The sequence below is a fragment of the Phyllobates terribilis genome, unplaced genomic scaffold, assembly GCF_046119375.1.
Source record: "Phyllobates terribilis strain yellow unplaced genomic scaffold, ASM4611937v1 Scaffold_5__5_contigs__length_657084704, whole genome shotgun sequence".
NCBI lineage: Eukaryota > Metazoa > Chordata > Amphibia > Anura > Dendrobatidae > Phyllobates > Phyllobates terribilis.
Genome location: NW_027362765.1, coordinates 88,265,537 through 88,283,144, shown reverse-complemented (window position 1 = coordinate 88,283,144; position 17,608 = coordinate 88,265,537). Strand labels below are relative to the sequence as shown.

General features: G+C 43.1%; 1 protein-coding gene across 5 annotated transcripts in view; it reads right to left on the bottom strand.

Annotated features, from left to right (window-relative positions):
• KCNJ16 (potassium inwardly rectifying channel subfamily J member 16) overlaps positions 1–17,608 on the bottom strand; it is an 82,716-nt gene that overhangs the window by 9,074 nt on the left and 56,034 nt on the right. The window contains exon 1 of one of the 5 annotated variants that reach the window (XM_073682529.1): positions 12,667–12,926. The exons of the other annotated variants lie outside the window; for them this stretch is intronic. The gene's annotated coding sequence lies outside the window, so the exon portion shown is untranslated. Of the gene's footprint in view, positions 1–12,666; positions 12,927–17,608 lie in introns of those variants that run through there. 5 annotated transcript variants of the gene reach the window in all.

Below are 17,608 nucleotides of genomic sequence, written 5' to 3'. Positions count from 1 at the left end.
CCTCCTTCGCTATTTTTATTTGTTTTTTACAGGTTCTCGTTTTTTCCTTGTAACACATTAGTGCTTCCTTACTGTTTTCCTGTTTTAATCTCTTGAATGCCTCTTTTTTGCTATTTAACGCCCCTTTTACGTTCTTGTTCAACCATATTGGTTTCCTCTTATTTCTGGCCCTTTTATTCCCATACGGTATATACCTCTCACACTGAGTATTCAGAATTATTTTGAAGGTTTCCCATTTACTATTCGTATTCCTTTGATTAAGAACTTTGTAGCAGTCAATAAGTTGAAGGCTTTCTTTCACCTGATCAAACTTCGCCCTCCTAAAGTTTAATGTTTTTGTTGTTCCCTTATTGATAACCCTACTGAAGGGCATTTTGAAGTCGATAATATTATGGTCGCTATTACCTAGGTGCCCCCCTATCTGTACCTCAGTTATTCTATCAGGCCTATTAGTCAATATTAAGTCCAACACGGCCTTCGCTCTCGTTGGTTCCTGCACTAGTTGGGAGAGATAATTATCCTTAATATTTGTCAAGAACCTTTTACCTTTCTGAGATCTACAGGTTTCTGTTTCCCAGTCAATATCCGGGTAGTTGAAATCCCCCATTACAATCACTTCATTATGTTTTGCTACTTTGTCTATTTGTCCTAATAGCAGATTCTCATTCTCCTCTGTTATATTTGGTGGCTTATAGCAGACCCCCAGTAATATTTTATTATTATTTTTAGTTCCCTCTATCTCTACCCACATGGACTCGACCCCCTCTTCTCCCTCTCCTATATCTTCCCTTAGTCTGGGTTTTAGACATGACTTTACATATAAGCAGACTCCTCCGCCTTTCCCCTGTTTCTGGTCCCTTCTAAATAAACTATAATCTAATAAATTTACCGCCCAGTCGTAGCTATCGTCTAGCCAAGTCTCTGTTATACCTACGATGTCATACCTCTCCTCCGATATAAGCGCCTGCAGCTCATCCGCCTTATTGGTCAGGCTTCTTGCGTTGGTCAGCATGCAGGATAAAACTTTGGGGTTATTTAGCATCCTATTCTTCTCTAACGATCTAACTGTACTATCCCCACCCCCCTCTCCACCCTCATTATATTCACTTCTCCCCTTCTCCCTTGCTTGCCTCACATCCCACCTATTTCCTTGGTTTCCCCCCCCCCCCCGTCTCTCAACTGTGAGAGACAGAATCTAAAAAGAAAAAAACAGAAAATCACATTTTATTATTTTTACATAATTAAATTGGATTTTATTGCATGAAATAAGTATTTGATCATCTACCAACCAGCAAGAATTCTGGCTCTCACAGACCTGTTAGTTTTTCTCTAAGAAGCCCTCCTACTCTGCACTCATTACCTGTATTAATTGCACCAGTTTGAACTTGTTACCTGTATAAAAGACACCTGTCCACACACTCACTCAATCACACTTCAACCTCTCCACCATGGCCAAAACTAAAGAGCTATCTAAGAACACCAGGGATACAATTGTAGACCTGCAGAAGGCTGTGATGGGCTACAGAAAAATAGGCAAGCAGCTTGCTGAGAAGTCAACAACTGTTGGCGCAATTATTAGAAAATGGAAGAAACACAAGATGACTGTCAATCTTCCTCGGTCTGGGTCTCCATGCAAGATTTTGCCTCATGGGGTAAGGATAATTCTGAGAAAGGTCAAGAATCAGCCCAGAAGTACATGAGAGGACCTGGTCAATAACCTGAAGAGAGCTGGGACTACAGTCTCAAACATTACCGTTAGTAACACACTACGCCGTCATGGATTAAAATCCTGCAGTGGATGCAAGTTCCACCTGCTCACGTCAGCACATGTCCAGGCCCGTTTGAAGTTCGCCAGTGACCATCTGGAATATCCCGAGGAGGCATGGGAGAAGATGATGTGGTCAGATGAGACCAGAATAGAACTTTTTCATATCAACTCCACTCACCGTGTTTGGAGGAAGAAGAAGGATGTGTAAAACCTCAAGAACACTGTCCCAACCGTGAAGCATGGTGGGGGAAACATCATACTTTTGAGGTGCTTTTCTGAAAAGGGGACAGGACGACTGCACTGTATTGAAGGAAGGATGGATGGGGTCATGTATTTCGAGATTTTGGACAACAACCTCCTTCCCTCAGTAAGAGTATTGAGGATGGGTCGTGGCTGGGTCTTTCAGCATGACAATGACCTGAAACCCACAGCCGGGGCAACTAAGGAGTGGCTCCATAAGAAGCATATCAAGGTCCTGGAGGGGCCTAGCCAGTCTCCAGACCTGAACACAATAGAAAATCTTTGGAGGGAGCTGAAACTCAATGTTGCCCAGCAACAGCCCTGAAGCCTGAAAGATCTGGAGAAGATCTGTTTGGAGGATTGGCCCAAAATCCCTGCTGCAGTGTGTGCAAACTTGGTCAAGAACTACAGGAGACGTCTGACCTCTGTAATTGCAAACAAAATGTTTCTGTACCAAATATTAAGTTCTGTTTTTCTATTCTATCAAATACTTATTTCATGCAATAAAATGCAAATTAATTATGTAAAAATCATACAATGTAATATTTTGGATTTTTTTTTTTAGATTCTGTCCCTCACAGTTGAAATGTACCTACGATAAAAATTACAGACTTCTCCATTCTTTGTAGGTGGGAAAAATTGCAAAATCTGCAGTGTATCAAATACTTAATTTCCCCACTGTATACAGTACAGACCAAAAGTTTGGACACACCTTCTCATTTAAAGATTTATCTGTATTTTCATGACTATGAAAATTCTACATTCACACTGAAGGCATCACAACTATGAATTAACACATGTGGAATTATATACTTAACAAAAAAGTGTGAAACAACTGAAAATATGCCTTATATTCTAGGTTCTTCAAAGTAGCCACCTTTTGCTTTGATGACTGCTTAGCACACTCTTGGTATTCTCTTGATGAGCTTCAAGAGGTAGTCACCGGAAATGGTCTTCCAACAATCTTGAAGGAGTTCCCAGAGATGCTTAGCACTTGTTGGCCCTTTTGCCTTCACTCTGCGGTCCAGCTCACCCCAAACCATCTCGATTGGGTTCAGGTCTGGTGACTGTGGAGGCCAGGTCATCTGGCGTAGCACCCCATCATTCTCGTTCTTGGTCAAATAGCCCTTACACAGCCTGGAGGTGTGTTTGGGGTCATTGTCCTGTTGAAAAATAAATGATGGTCCAACTAAACGCAAACCGGATGGAATAGCATGCCGCTGCAAGATGCTGTGGTAGCCATGCTGGTTCAGTATGACTTCAATTTTGAATAACTCCCCAACAGTGTCACCAGCAAAGTACCCCCACACCATCACCCCTCCTCCTCCATGCTTCACGGTGGGAACCAGGCATGTAGAGTCCATCCGTTCACCTTTTCTGCGTCGCACAAAGACACGGTGGTTGGAACCAAAGATCTCAAATTTGGATTCATCAGACCAAAGCACAGATTTCCACTGGTCTAATATCCATTCCTTGTGTTCTTTAGCCCAAACAAGTCTCTTCTGCTTGTTGCCTGTCCTTAGCCGTGGTTTCCTAGCAGCTATTTTACCATGAAGGCCTGCTGCACAAAGTCTCCTCTTAACAGTTGTTGTACTGATGTGTCTGCTGCTAGAACTCTGTGTGGCATTGACCTGGTCTCTAATCTGAGCTGCTGTTAACCTGTGATTTCTGAGGCTGGTGACTCGGATAAACTTATCCTCAGAAGCAGAGGTGACTCTTGGTCTTCCTTTCCTGGGGCGGTCCTCATGTGAGCCAATTTCTTTGTAGCGCTTGATGGTTTTTGCAACTGCACTTGGGGACACTTTCAAAGTTTTCCCAATTTTTCAGACTGACTGACCTTCGTTTCTTAAAGTAATGATGGCCACTCGTTTTTCTTTACTTAGCTGCTTTTTTCTTGCCATAATACAAATTCTAACAGTCTATTCAGTAGGATTATCAGCTGTGTATCCACCTGACTTCTGCACAACACAACTGATGGTCCCAACCCCATTTATAAGGCAAGAAATCCCACTTATTAAACCTGACAGGGCACACCTGTGAAGTGAAAACCATTTTCGGTGACTACCTCTTGAAGCTCATCAAGAGAATGCCAAGAGTGTGCAAAGCAGTCATCAAAGCAAAAGGTGGCTACTTTGAAGAACCTAGAATATAAGACATATTTTCAGTTGTTTCACACTTTTTTGTTAAATATATAATTCCACATGTGTTAATTCATAGTTTTGATGCCTTCAGAGTGAATGTACAATTTTCAAAGTCATGAAAATAAAGAAAAATCTTTAAATGAGAAGGTGTGTCCAAACTTTTGGTCTGTACTGTATATATATATACAGTATGTCATGGATATCTATTAGCATGTATGTAACTATGTGGAAGAGGGAGTGCATGTATGTAGTGACTGCATACAGTATGTATGAACATATATACTGTATATATGTAATGGACATTTATATCTGTGAGCAGTTATGTATATGTATGAATGAGAGGGTGCATGTATCTGTGTGCATGACGGGGGAGCATGTATGTATGTTTGTGTATGAGGGGGTGCATGTTGGTATCTCTTTGTATGAATATGTGCATGTATGTATCTCTGTTTATGAGGGTGTGCACATATATATCTGTTTGAACAATGGCTTAAGGCTCCTGAGATACTGATGAGATTACTGGAATGTTGGACACTTTACAAGTAAAATTAGTGTACATAAAATCATGAGCAAGCAGAACATTAATAAAACACAGCAAGGAAATCTCTAATAAAACACAATAATAATATTGACGGAAGCGGAGCTCCATGATGGAAAAGTCTCATAGTCTTTAGTAAATGGGCAGCTTCTCTCACCACATATCCCTGCACCACACAGAAATATTGCCCATAGTAAAGCCTTGTAGCATTTCCACAAAGTAAAATACCCAGTTCATAGCTCCCACACAGTATAATGACTCCCCATATAGGATGATGTTCCCACAATACCCCTACGCCACACAGTATGATGCCTCCACAGCGCACCCACACATTGTGAAGTCTCCAAAGTTCCCCTCCCACATAATCCCTCTTTCAAAATAAGACACATCGCCCAAGTTTTACTGAACACAAAAAGGGACAAACAACATGGCGCGAGTAGTGAGGCGCGGTAAATTTTGACCACTCCCTTAGCCACAACAATTTACCATTCCTTTCTACCCTGGCAGGACGAGATGTCAGACGGGGATCAGGACATTCAGCAGACCGCCCGGGAAAGATGGGTATAGACTAGTGATGAGCGAGCACTAAAATGCTCGGGTGCTCGAAGCTCGGGTCGAGCACATTGGAATACTCGGGTGTTCGACCCGAGCAACGAGCCCACTGTAAGTCTATGGGAAACTCGAGCATTCTTCTGGTGGTCCCCCCCCCCCCCGGCGGTCTGCAGAAGGTCAAAAATTGCCCAAATCGATGGGAACGGTGCTCAATTAAACGTCAGGCAGGCAGAATATATAGGCAGAAAGGCAGGCAGAGTATACAGGAGGGTGCATGAAAAACATAGCAGGGCACTTGGAACACACTAGTGCCCTCCGATTTTCATGCACCCGTCTCTTTAAAAAAGCCGGCCGGCAATTCATCAGCGGCATACACTGGTACCCGACAATTTAGAACAGAAAGACTAGAGCATCACACATAGATTAGATAGATAGAAACATGTCAGTCACATATATAATAAGTACAGTGACAGTGTTGGTTACTGTACTTGTTATTTAGTGTTAAAATAAAGGATTTATTAAAAAAAAATAATAGTGTTTTTGTCTCTTTAAAAAAGCCGGCCGGCAATTCATCAGCAGCATACATCGGTACCAGACAATTTAGAACAGAAAGAATAGAGCATCACACATAGATTAGATACAAACATGTCAGTCACATATATAATAAGTACAGTGATAGTGTTGATTACTGTACTTGTCATTTAGTGTTAAAATAAAGGATTTATTAAAAAAAAAATTGGCGTGGGGTTCCCTGTAATTTTAGTCTCTAGCGGAGGTTAAGCAGACGGCTGGAGCAGATGTTTGAAGCCTGGGAAGGGGGTAATACCCACGGAGCTTCCCAGGCTACTAATATCAGCCCCCAGCTGAATACCTAGCCTTCTCCCACGCTGTCAGTGACGTGCATGAGGTGAGCTGAGTTCATTGAACTCAGCTCACCTCATGCACGTCACTGACAGCGTGGGAAAATTATCCTGCGCTTACCGTGAGCGCAGGAGAATTCTCTCACGCTCACCGCAAGCGCAGGAGAATTTTCCCACGCTGTCAGTGACGTGCATGAGGTGAGCTGAGTTCATTGGACATGAACTCGGCTCATCTGGATGCTGTCACAGCCAGACACTGAGGAGCGCAAGCATGCCTGCGCTTCTCAGTGTCTGCGGCATGGCAAGCTGGATGGCAGCTTTCGGCTGCGATCCAGCCTGTCATGTGAATGTAGCAGAGCTGGAGCCGTCTTGGGAACCATGGAAAGGTAACGATGAGGTTGGTTATTATTTTACTTTTATTGCAGGAGATCGTTGGCTTCAGCTGGAATGGGCGTAATGGTAAGTATGGTTTAATTTAGAACATTAAAGAATTGTGTGTTTATTTCAATTAAAGGACTTTATTCTGGGTGTTTGTGTTTTTTTTAACTTTGACTATGGGGTTAGTAATGGGGGTGTCTTATAGACGCCTCTCCATTACTAACCTGGGCTTGATGTCAGCTGGCATTATAAGCTGACATCAACCCCAGCCCTATTACCCCACTGCCACCGCTATAGGGCAGTGGGAAGAGCGAGGCTAAGTGCCAGAATTGGCGCATCCTATGGATGCGCCATTTCTGGGGCGGCTGACGGGTGGTGTTTCTAGCCTGGGAGGGGGCCAATATTCATGGCACCCTTCCTGAGCTATTAATATCAGCCCCCAGCTGTCTGTCTAGCCTTTGCTAGCTATTAAAATAGGGGGGACCCCACGTCATTTTTTTGGGGGGTCCCCCATTTTAATAGCTGGTAAAGGCTAGGTATTAGCTGGGGGCTGGATATTAGTAGCCTGGGAAGCTCCGTGGGTATTACCCCCTTCCTAGGCTTCAAACATCCGCCCCAGCCGTCTGCTTAACCTCCGCTAGAGACTAAAATTACGGGGAACCCTATGCCAATTTTTTTTTTAATATATCCTTTATTTTAACACTAAATGACAAGTACAGTAAGCAACACTGTCACTCTACTTATTATATATGTGACTGACATGTTTCTATCTGTCTAATCTATGCGTGATGCTCTATTCTTTCTGTTATAAATAGTTGGGTACCGATGTATGCCGCTGAAGAATTGCCGGCCGGCTTTTTTAAAGAGACGGGTGCATGAAAACACTATTATTTTTTTTTTTAATAAATCCTTTATTTTAACTGTCACTGTACTTATTATATATGTGACTGACATGTTTCTATCTGTCTAATCCAGGGGTCCTCAAACTTTTTAAACAGGGGGCCAGTTCACGGTCCCTCAGACCATTGGAGGGCCGGAATATAGTTTTTTAAAAAAACTATGAACAAATTCCTATGCACACTGCACATATCTTATTTTGTAGTAAAAAAAAACAATACAGGAACAAATACAATATTTAAAATGAAGAACAAGTAAAGTTAAATCAACCGGTATTTCAATAGGTAGGTAACTGTTCCCAATAGGCAGCATAGGTCCTCAATAGGCAGGTAAATGTCCCCAATAGGCAGCATAGGTCCCCAATAGGCAGGCAAATGTCCCCAATAGGCAGGTAAATGTCCCCAATAGGCAGCATAGGTCCCCAATAGGCAGGTAAATGTACCCAATAGGCAGGTAAATGTACCCAATAGGCAGCATAGGTCCCCAATAGGCAGGTAAATGTCCCCAATAGGCAGGTAAATATCCCCAATAGGCAGGTAAATATCCCCAATAGGCAGCATAGGTCCTCAATGGGCAGGTAAATGTTCCCAATAGGCAGGCTGTTTCCCCCTTATAATGCCATATGCAGGCTGTTCCACCCCTTATAATGCCCCATGCAGGCTGTTCCCCCCTTATAATGCCCCATGCTGGATGCCACCCCCCATATAATGCCCCATGCAGCATGTTACCCCCCCTATAATGCCCCATGCAGCATGTCACCTCCTCATATAATGCCCCATGCAGCATGTCACCCCCCCATATAATGCCCCATGCAGCATGTCACCCCCCCATATAATGCCCCATGCAGCATGTCACCCCCCCATATAATGCCACATGCAGCATGTCACCCCTCATATAATGCCCCATGCAGGATGTCCCTCCCCCCCCCCATATAATGCCCCATGCAGGATGTCACCCCCCATATCATGCCCCATGCAGGATGTCACCCCCCCATATTATACCCCTTGCAGGATGTCACCCCCCATATAATGACCTATGCCTCCATACATTAAAAAAAAAAAAATCCAATACTCACCTCACTTCTCACTTGCTGCCGCTGCTCTACTCTGGTCTGGACTCCAGCGTCGCGGCGGCGGCGTCCCGCTCTGCGCTGCCTGTGACGGCACTCGGGAGGGCGCGGTGTAAAGACGTCACCGCACCCTCTGACCTGAGACGTCACAGGAAGCGCAGAGCAGGAAGACAGCGGATCTGCAGAGGCACGGGGAGAGTTAAGTATACGCCTGCTGGGGTCCTGAGCAAGCTGGGGAGTAGGGCGGGCGCTGACACCGCTCTCCTCTCCTCCGCCCATAGCCCGGCGGGCCGGATAAAAGTCCTCCGCGGGCCGCATGTGGCCCGAGGGCCGTAGTTTGAGGACCCCTGGTCTAATCTATGTGTGATGCTCTATTCTTTCTGTTCTAAATTGTCGGGTACCGGTGTATGCCGCTGATGAATTGCCGGCTTTTCATGTTTCACTGTGAGCACTGTTCCCATCGATTTGTGCAATCACTGTAATGCCACAACCACCATGGCTGTGACATTACAGTGAGTGGCAGACAATCCCTGCATGATTGGTGTTCTAAATAGCGCCAAACATGCAGGACGCGGACCCGAGCTTCCGCCCGAGCATCTCGAAAGTACTCGGCGAGCTCCGAGCATCTTGAGTACTGAGATGCTTGGGCGAGTACCAAGCAGTGGGGCGCATGCTCGCTCGTCATCACTAGTATAGACCCAAACCTGGGACTACAATAGTGAGAAGCTGATATAGTCATATAGAAAACCATTACTGCTGCTAAAGGTGGTTCTACAAGCTATTGATTACTGGGGTGTACTTAATTTTTCACTCACTACTTCTGCATTTTGGCCTAGTTTTTGGTAAATATATAATGATACTGTAATTTTTCATGTGTTCTCCAGACAAGACCCACACCAATCTCTAAAACGAAGGAGCGGACTTCATGTCTGATCAGAAAGCACATTTATAGTCTATGGACATTATATGGACCCTTTCTCTGTTTTCAGGGGATAGCCGAGCAATAAATTAATGTTCTGAGCACTCAGCCTAGCCCTTCTGTGTCTCCATTTTAGAGAGCGTAGTGGTTCTCATCCCTCGGAGCTCCACCAATCAAAACTTCAGACAAGTCTACGACTTTAGAAAAGTTTTTTTTTATGATAGATTCCCTATAGACTTTTAATTTGAGATTCTTTACAAATGAGTTAATGAATTCAGGAATGCCCTGCCTTCCTCAAAAAACAAATATTTCTTGATCTTTATATAAGAGATCACATGATAAAGTGTCCTTGAATGACGCTGTACATTGGGTTGTGTCTCCTAGTTATGCCAAATAATATAAATGTAATTACGGTATGCTGTCGGATTTTCCTTATGGAAAGGGAAAAGAGGTAGAAAAAGTTGGTACAGTAAGGGTAGAAAAAGTTGGTATTAATAGAGTTAAAATTTGTGGAGTATTATCAGGAAGTCCATTAGGAATTAAGAATTTTCTGAAGCAGGTTCCCTTAAAAGGGACCTTTCGCTAGATTTTTTAATTTAAACTGTGTACCTCCTCGAAATTCCGCTGCTTCACCGATTCTGAAACAGTTTTTCTTTTTCTTCTGTGCCCCTCAGTTCCTAAGTTATTCCCCCCAGTAATAATGTTTTAACAAACTGGGCGTATACTATATACTACTTTTGTGGGCGTGGCTGTGTTTTGATTGGTCAGCATCACAGAAGAGAGAGAAAACGCCCACAGAGACATACTGTTCTATATGACCAGTTGGTTGAAGGGAAAATTTGCATAATTTCCGGGGGGAATAACTTTGGAATTGAGGGGCACAGGAAAAAAAGAAAAACTGTTCTAGAATCAGAGGAACAAGGGCAAGTAGGGGAGGTACTCAATTTAAATTAAAAAATTCCAGTGAAAGATCCCTTTTAAGGGGACTTGCTTCAGAAACCACAGAAAATGTTTAATTCTTGGACTTCCTAATAGTACTCCACCAATTTTAGCTCAATTTATACTAGTGAAAGGTTAATAAAACATCATGTGATATATGGACAATGGTCTCCTAATGCCCTAACCAGTTAAAGGTATCTGAACTCTTTTGGCCAGGGTACCTTCTTCCAGTTTCTGCAGGAACCAGTATTAGTGTTTCTGATTGGCTTGGAGGATATTGGTACAGATTGTGCATCACGCACCCTCAGATCATCCCACTGGATATTACTAGGACTAGATATGATATTTAAAGGGTCTTCCAACAATGAAAATCCTTTTCCTTTACCATCGGCAGATTACAGTTGTTAGAAGCTGAAGAATCGCCCACATTGTTGCAGGATCTATGTAGTATTACTTGGCGCCTATTGCTCTCCACCCGTACGGCTGCATTTACGCATTGTAGTTTTTTGCCGCAATGGAAAAAATGCATCATTTTGCTGCCATTTTCCAAAATCGCAGCACAAACATTGCAGTTTTATCCCGATTGTGGCTAATAAAACGCAACCTTTTTACAGCAAGTGTCCCATATAGCTAATAGAAAGGGGTCGTGGAGACTCTTTTATGACACCTATAGTCGACCCTGATATCCTATAATTTAAGGAAAATGCTGCAAAAAGTGGAAAACAAAACAGTTACAGGATATAATACAGGTTGTAAACAAGGAGCTTTGCCAAAGTGTAAAGTCCGCTGCACATCTTGGTGAAGTACAGGTCGTCCCGGACTAATCTCATTTCTACAATCATCTGTATTTCCATTAGTCGGTAATCTGACGTAATGGCAGTAGTGCTCAGAAGTTTGTTTATGTAGTCGGTGACAAGCGCTCATGCCTTGGAGAGCCTGCAGCCCATAAACCACAGAGAAGGAGGGTCAGCGCCTGAACCGTCTGGACAGAACAATGTTATAAAATTGTTTTTTTTTTTCTCTTCCCTGCCATTTTTTCCAGATTTCAGCTTGAACAAGGACATTCCTGTTGACCTCCAGAGGCAAAATATCTGTACAGACCTAAATTATATAATGTATCAGTATTATTAATAGACATCTGTCATTTGCCATAAATATGTATTTTTTTAAATGCCGCTGTTCTCTTGAATCCGGCGTTGTTTTCCTTTTGTCCCTGCGCCTCTCCATTCCTGAGATATGGCCCCATCTTCTCTGTAGATAAGTCTAATCTTGTTAGCCAAGTGGGTGAGGTTCTGAAAAAGAAGCCTATTGAAAAGAGTTGATGATGAGGCCCACTTGGCTAAAAAGCCTATATTTGTACACAGGGAAGGGGGGGCCATATCTCAGGAACGGAGAGGAGCAGGAACAAAAGAAAACCATCGCCGGATTCAGGGAACAGCGGCATTTACACCAGGTTCAAAAATATACGTATTTAGGCAAAGTAACAAGTGGAAAGCCTGTGGTCCTAGGCAGGTATGAGATTGTGATGTTGCTAGTTTTAGCTCACAGAGGATCATCTACACTGGATATATTATATTAAACATAGTCATAATGTAAAACCTTTGTGCCACAGTGCAAAATCTACAAGACACTTGTCCACCTACCGTGTACCATTTGAAGAATATGGGGTTTCTTCCAGCTTTCTAAAACAGTTTGAGGAAGACTCTTTTCTGGTCCCCATGACTGTGCCGAGTACGCAAGGTCCCCAAAGACATGGTTGGGTGGAAGAACTTGACCGGCCGCACAGAACCCGGATCTCAACCCATCCTACACTTTTGAAATGAACTAGAATGGAGATTGTGAGCCTGGCATCTCCCCAACATCAGGGTCTGACGTCACAAATGCTCTTCTGGATTAAGGGGCAAAAATTCCCACAGATGTCTGCAATATCTTATAGAAATCCTTCTCAGAAGAGTGAGAGCTTTTATATCTGCATAGGGACCGACTCCATATTAATGTCTATGGATGTAGACCGGGAGGTGAGAAAAGATCCTAGAGTGTAATGAGGAGGGGGGCACATACTTTTCTCCATATAATGTATCAATTTAGTGACAGCAAGCATAGATCTTAAAAAAGCAGTAAAGAATTGTTCCATAATTTGTATTACCAAGTCATTAATCTATATTATGTAATACTCGACTACTGCTTAAAGGTAATTTGTGTGAAACTGGCCCAACTCTCTGTGTGGACAATCCCTTTAAGCGTGTTGTAATGATGGTCGCGGTATGATTTATATAGCGTCTAGAACATGTAGAGCTGACAAAACAGTACCACGCAGCAGAGGCTGACAACAGCGAGCTCTAGCTGTGTTCAGTTTCTGTCCTACCTGACTGCATGGGTCGGTGCACAGAGTCGTGATTTGCCATCTGTCTTCTCCGGAAATGTTGAAGTCTCTGGAGATGCCACAATGTAATCAGGTTGTCCTGGAATGATAGGAGTTGCTGTCCCAGGCGCAGGTGTGGTTATTCTTAGGAAACGTTCCCATGTGTTATCATTTCAGAAACACAAGGACGTCGCTGCCAAGTTCGGGCGGTGCCACCGACGCCGCTGCTGTAGAGCTCTGACACATTTGTCAATTCTAATTTCGACATTTAGTGGCCATCACAGAGGAACAAATGTTTCCCAACGAGCGCTTAGTTCCTCTTTCAGACAACTACTTAAAGGGAATGTGCAGTTTTATTATCTTAAAGGGGGTTTTCAGGGAATTTTTTTTTTTAGAAATGAGCTGTATGAGACCAAGTGCTCCAATCCCTCGGTAGCCGCTCCATCCCAGATCCCAGCACATTGGCTTCTGATCCCAGGCTGGACACATAGGATTAGCTAAAACATAACAATCTAAACAAAAATACCTAGATTATTAACTATAATAAAGAAATGCACACTCACTACTGGGTGGAGGTATTAGATCACGGCCATCTTAATTAAAGTTCATATTTAATAGAAATATATAAATTATAACCAATTTTTATTAAACCTTTAACCCCTTTCCGACATACAGTATGATGTGCAAAGGAACCGAGCCTGCATCTTTCCCTGCAGATGATGACTGTTATTCAGCCATCATCTGCCTACAACAACCACAGGTGGAGCGAAGCTCCTCCAGCGAATGTTAACTTGTTAAATGCAGCTGTCAACCTGTGACAGCGGCATTTAATACACACCAATAAGGGGACGCATCATTCTATGCGCCCACCAGTGCGGCCGTGTCGCGATTGTGAGGCTCAAATGGGTTGTCATGATGATCAGGGTCTACATGATGGTTCTCCTGTGAAAGCCAGTCTGTAGCTGGTGTTCATAGGAGATAATGATGTTTGCTGTACATAGCAATACTGTGATATTTCTTTGTATAGTACAAGTGATCAGATGATCGCAGCTTCAAGTCCCCTTAGGGGACTAACAAATACAGTAGAAAATGAAAAAAAATGTTTTTAAAAATGTGAAAGAAAAAAATATGTATATAAAACTTCAAATCACCCTCCTTTTCCCCCCTTACAAAATAAAGATATAAGAAAAATACACTTATTTGGTATCACTGTGTTCGTAAAAGTCAGATCTATAAAAATATAATAATTAACCTGATTGGTAAGCAAGAAAAATATTGAAACGCCAGAATAACATTTTTTCGGTCTCCGCAACATTGCAATAAAATCAATAAAAGTCAGTCAAAACATCGTATCTACCTCAATATGATATCAATAAAAACAACAGCTCAGGGTGCAAAAAATAAGCCCTCACACAGCTACATCCATCGACACAAGAAATTTTTTTCTTTTACAAATTTCCCAAAATGTTTTCACCACTTAAAAAAAAAGCTATGCATGTTTGGTATCTGCTTAATTGTAGTGAACTGGAGAATCATATTGCCAAATCAGTTTTACCATATAGTGAACATGGTACATAAAAAAATCAAAAAAATAGCAAAGCAATAATAACTATAGAAAGAAGTACACATAAATTAGAGGTTGAAGCACAGGCCTATGTATGTGTTCCCACAGTCACACAGGAAAGACGGAGGAAAGTGAGCAGAACCAAAAAAACAAGCGGAAGATGTGCAAACTTCCCAGACGCAAAACGAAGGAGAAGGGAAAGGGTGCTAGGGAGAAATACACACAAACAGACCATAGGAAAGCAACTGATATTACTAAAACAAAATAATCTCTAGCTACGAAGCTGGAACTCCGAACACCATCAGCCTTGAAGTATAGCCAGCAAAGAACGCAGGTGCAAGGTGAGTATTAATAGCCCCTCCCAAGAAGTGATAGGACAGAACCAATAGGGAAGTGAGAGACACCTGAATAGAAGCAAACCAAAGAAAGGAAAGAAAAGGCAAAAGAACCATCAGCAGTTGACAGAGACCAAACAGTCAGTGGCTCAGCAGAAAGGGAAACCGACCATACACCAAGAGGTCACCGGATCGAGTGCCAAAACTGAGGCATGACAGTACTTCCTCTTCTATGAGGGGCCACTGGACCCTCAGGAGCTCTCATCATGTGGAACTCTTTCACCTGGTGGTCCACATGAAGATCCTCTGAATTAACCCAGGAGTTATGCTCAGGACCATAACGCTTTCACATGACGACATACTGTAAACAGCGCCTGGAACCTAGAACTCAATTCATCTCATACTCCAGATCCCCCTCCTAATCCACCATGTGTCCCCTCACCCTACAGACAGAAGCCTTCCTACGTCTGCGGTTGGCACCTTTTTTTGCCTGGTTACTGAAAGACCCTCTTCTATTTCCTTCCTGGCTTTAATTAATTGGGAAGTAGGTCTCTCTCCGCTGGTTTAGAAAGATCAGTGACAAAGTCCATGGACAAGTGCGTACAGGGCCATGGAGATGGAATTTTGCTAGACGAGAGAAAACCCGCTGGGATCTGTGGAGAGGTTTTATCCCTGGCACAGGCTTTGCAATTCCGAACATACTCTTCAATATCCTTACGAGCATTGTGATAGCGCTAAAATATGCCCTCAGAGCACCCACCACCCCCTCACCAAGAACCTTGACTATTTTTTTGGTCTGCCATTCTAGTGCAACTCTTCGAGACAAAGCATCAGCCTTAACATTCTTAGATCTGAGGAGACAAGTACCGGAAGCCAAGGATCTCAACAGACATCTAGAAAAGCAGGAGTCACACCATGAGCTAACCTCTTTGGTCTCACAATTGTTAGTCAAATTGTGCTTAAATAAACATGGCAGGCCTAGCACTAACTTGACAGATAGATAAGGTAGAACCATAAATTAAATGCATTAAGTGTGTAACCCTCCTACCTTCATACATACGTTCTTAACCTTCATAGTAACATGACTATGTGAAAGAGTAGACATCAATAACAGAGCCTTGAATGGTTAGATTAAGAGAGGAGAATCATAACTACAATCAACAGCAAAGTAATGATCAATTAGATTCAAGGTAGAACCTGAATTCACAAATGCAAGCATATAAACAAAACCAAACTTGGTCTCAAGGGATATTTTTAAGAAAAAAACGGATGTATGTATCAGAGACAATCTCAGACTCTTGGAACCCGAATCTCTACGAAAAGTCTCTTCTTTTTTTCCATTTTGAAATTCATTAGTATATTTGAAACATTGACCTGTGACGTGACCAGAATCACCGCAATATAAACAGAACCAAGCTGATGCTCCAAGTTCAGTTCCCCCTGTGGTGTCTCTGCAAGTACCAATTTGCATAGGTTCACCAGTCTTAACTTGTAGAGAGGAAGATGTCAGTGAAACGCCTTTAAATGTGTCTCTATTTCTCAGGCATTTATCTAAAGGAACAGCCAGTGTCATAGCTGTTATGATCTGCTACAGGGACTAAGGAAAGACAGGAGAACTGTCCCTACAATAGAACTAAACTAGATTCCTACGATGTAACGGGGAACCTGATCCTGCGATCAGACCCGCTAAAGTCCTCGGCTAGTCTGAACGAAGACCTATAGATGTGAGGGAGGGATCCCTACAAGAACTAGGGACTGGGATAAGTTGGACACCTCCTAGCAGAAATAGTAGCAGTCAAAGACAAATACACAACAAAAAGCATAGAGGTCAGAAGACCTAGCAAAACTAACAGAGAACTGCAACAGAGCACCAAGCTAGCTCAAGAGTAGTAAATACAATGAAGTCCAGCAAGACCAGGAGGGCGGAGCCGGATTAAATAGGCAAAAATGGTCATGTGACCAGCAAACTAAAAAAAACCTAACAGGAGAGTTCTAACAGTACCCCCTCTTCTAAGAGGATCCTCCGGATCCCCTAGGCCCAGGCTTACCAGGAAACCTCCTGTGAAACGCTCTGACAAGTCTGGAAGCAGAAACATCATCCGCCCTCACCCATGAGTTATCCTCAGGTCCGAAACCCTTCCAAGCGACGAGATACTGCAAACTCCCTCTATACCGTCTAGAATTTAGGATGCGGGAAATTTCATATTCCCCGTCCTCCACCACCGGAGGAACAGTGGCAGAGGCGTCACCATCAGACACATCAGCTTTTTTCAACAGAGAAACATGAAACACCGGGTTAATCTTCCAGGACGTAGGAACCTCCAACCTATAACAGCAGATTGGTTAACTATCTGAAGCACCTTAAAGGGCCCTACGAACTTGGGACCCAATTTTTTAGAAGGAATCCTCAATCGCAGATTCTTAGAGGACAACCAAACCATGTCACCAACAGCAAACAAAACCTCTTGCCGTTTCCTATCAAAGTGCCTCTTAGATTTTTTGTTGGCCTCCTGAAGATTACCACGCACATCCGTCCAAACTCTCTCCAAATCACCGGAAAAACTCTCCTCTTCAGGCACAGCCGAAACCAATTTGGAGAATGACCCAAAAGACGGATGTCTCCCAGAACAACAAAAAAAAGGCGAACACCCAGCAGAAGAGGATGTATGGTTGTTAAGAGCAAATTCAGCAAGTGGCAGAAACTCAGACCACCCCTCTTGATTGTCTGCCACAAAACAACGCAAGAACTGCTCAACATCCTGGTTCTTCCTTTCTGTCAGCCATTAGACTCAGGATGATATCCAGATGAAAACGACAAATGAACTCCCAACCTGTCACAAAAGGCACGCCAAAAACGAGCCACGAACTGAGGTCCCCTATCAGAAACAATGTCAGTAGGAACACCATGTAGTCTGACAATTTCCTTGACAAAGGCCTTAGCGAGTGTCTTAGCGCAAGGCAGTTTGATGAAGGGAACCAAGTGACACATCTTGCTAAAACGGTCCACGACCACCCAGATGACCGTGAAACCTTCAGAGGGGGGAAG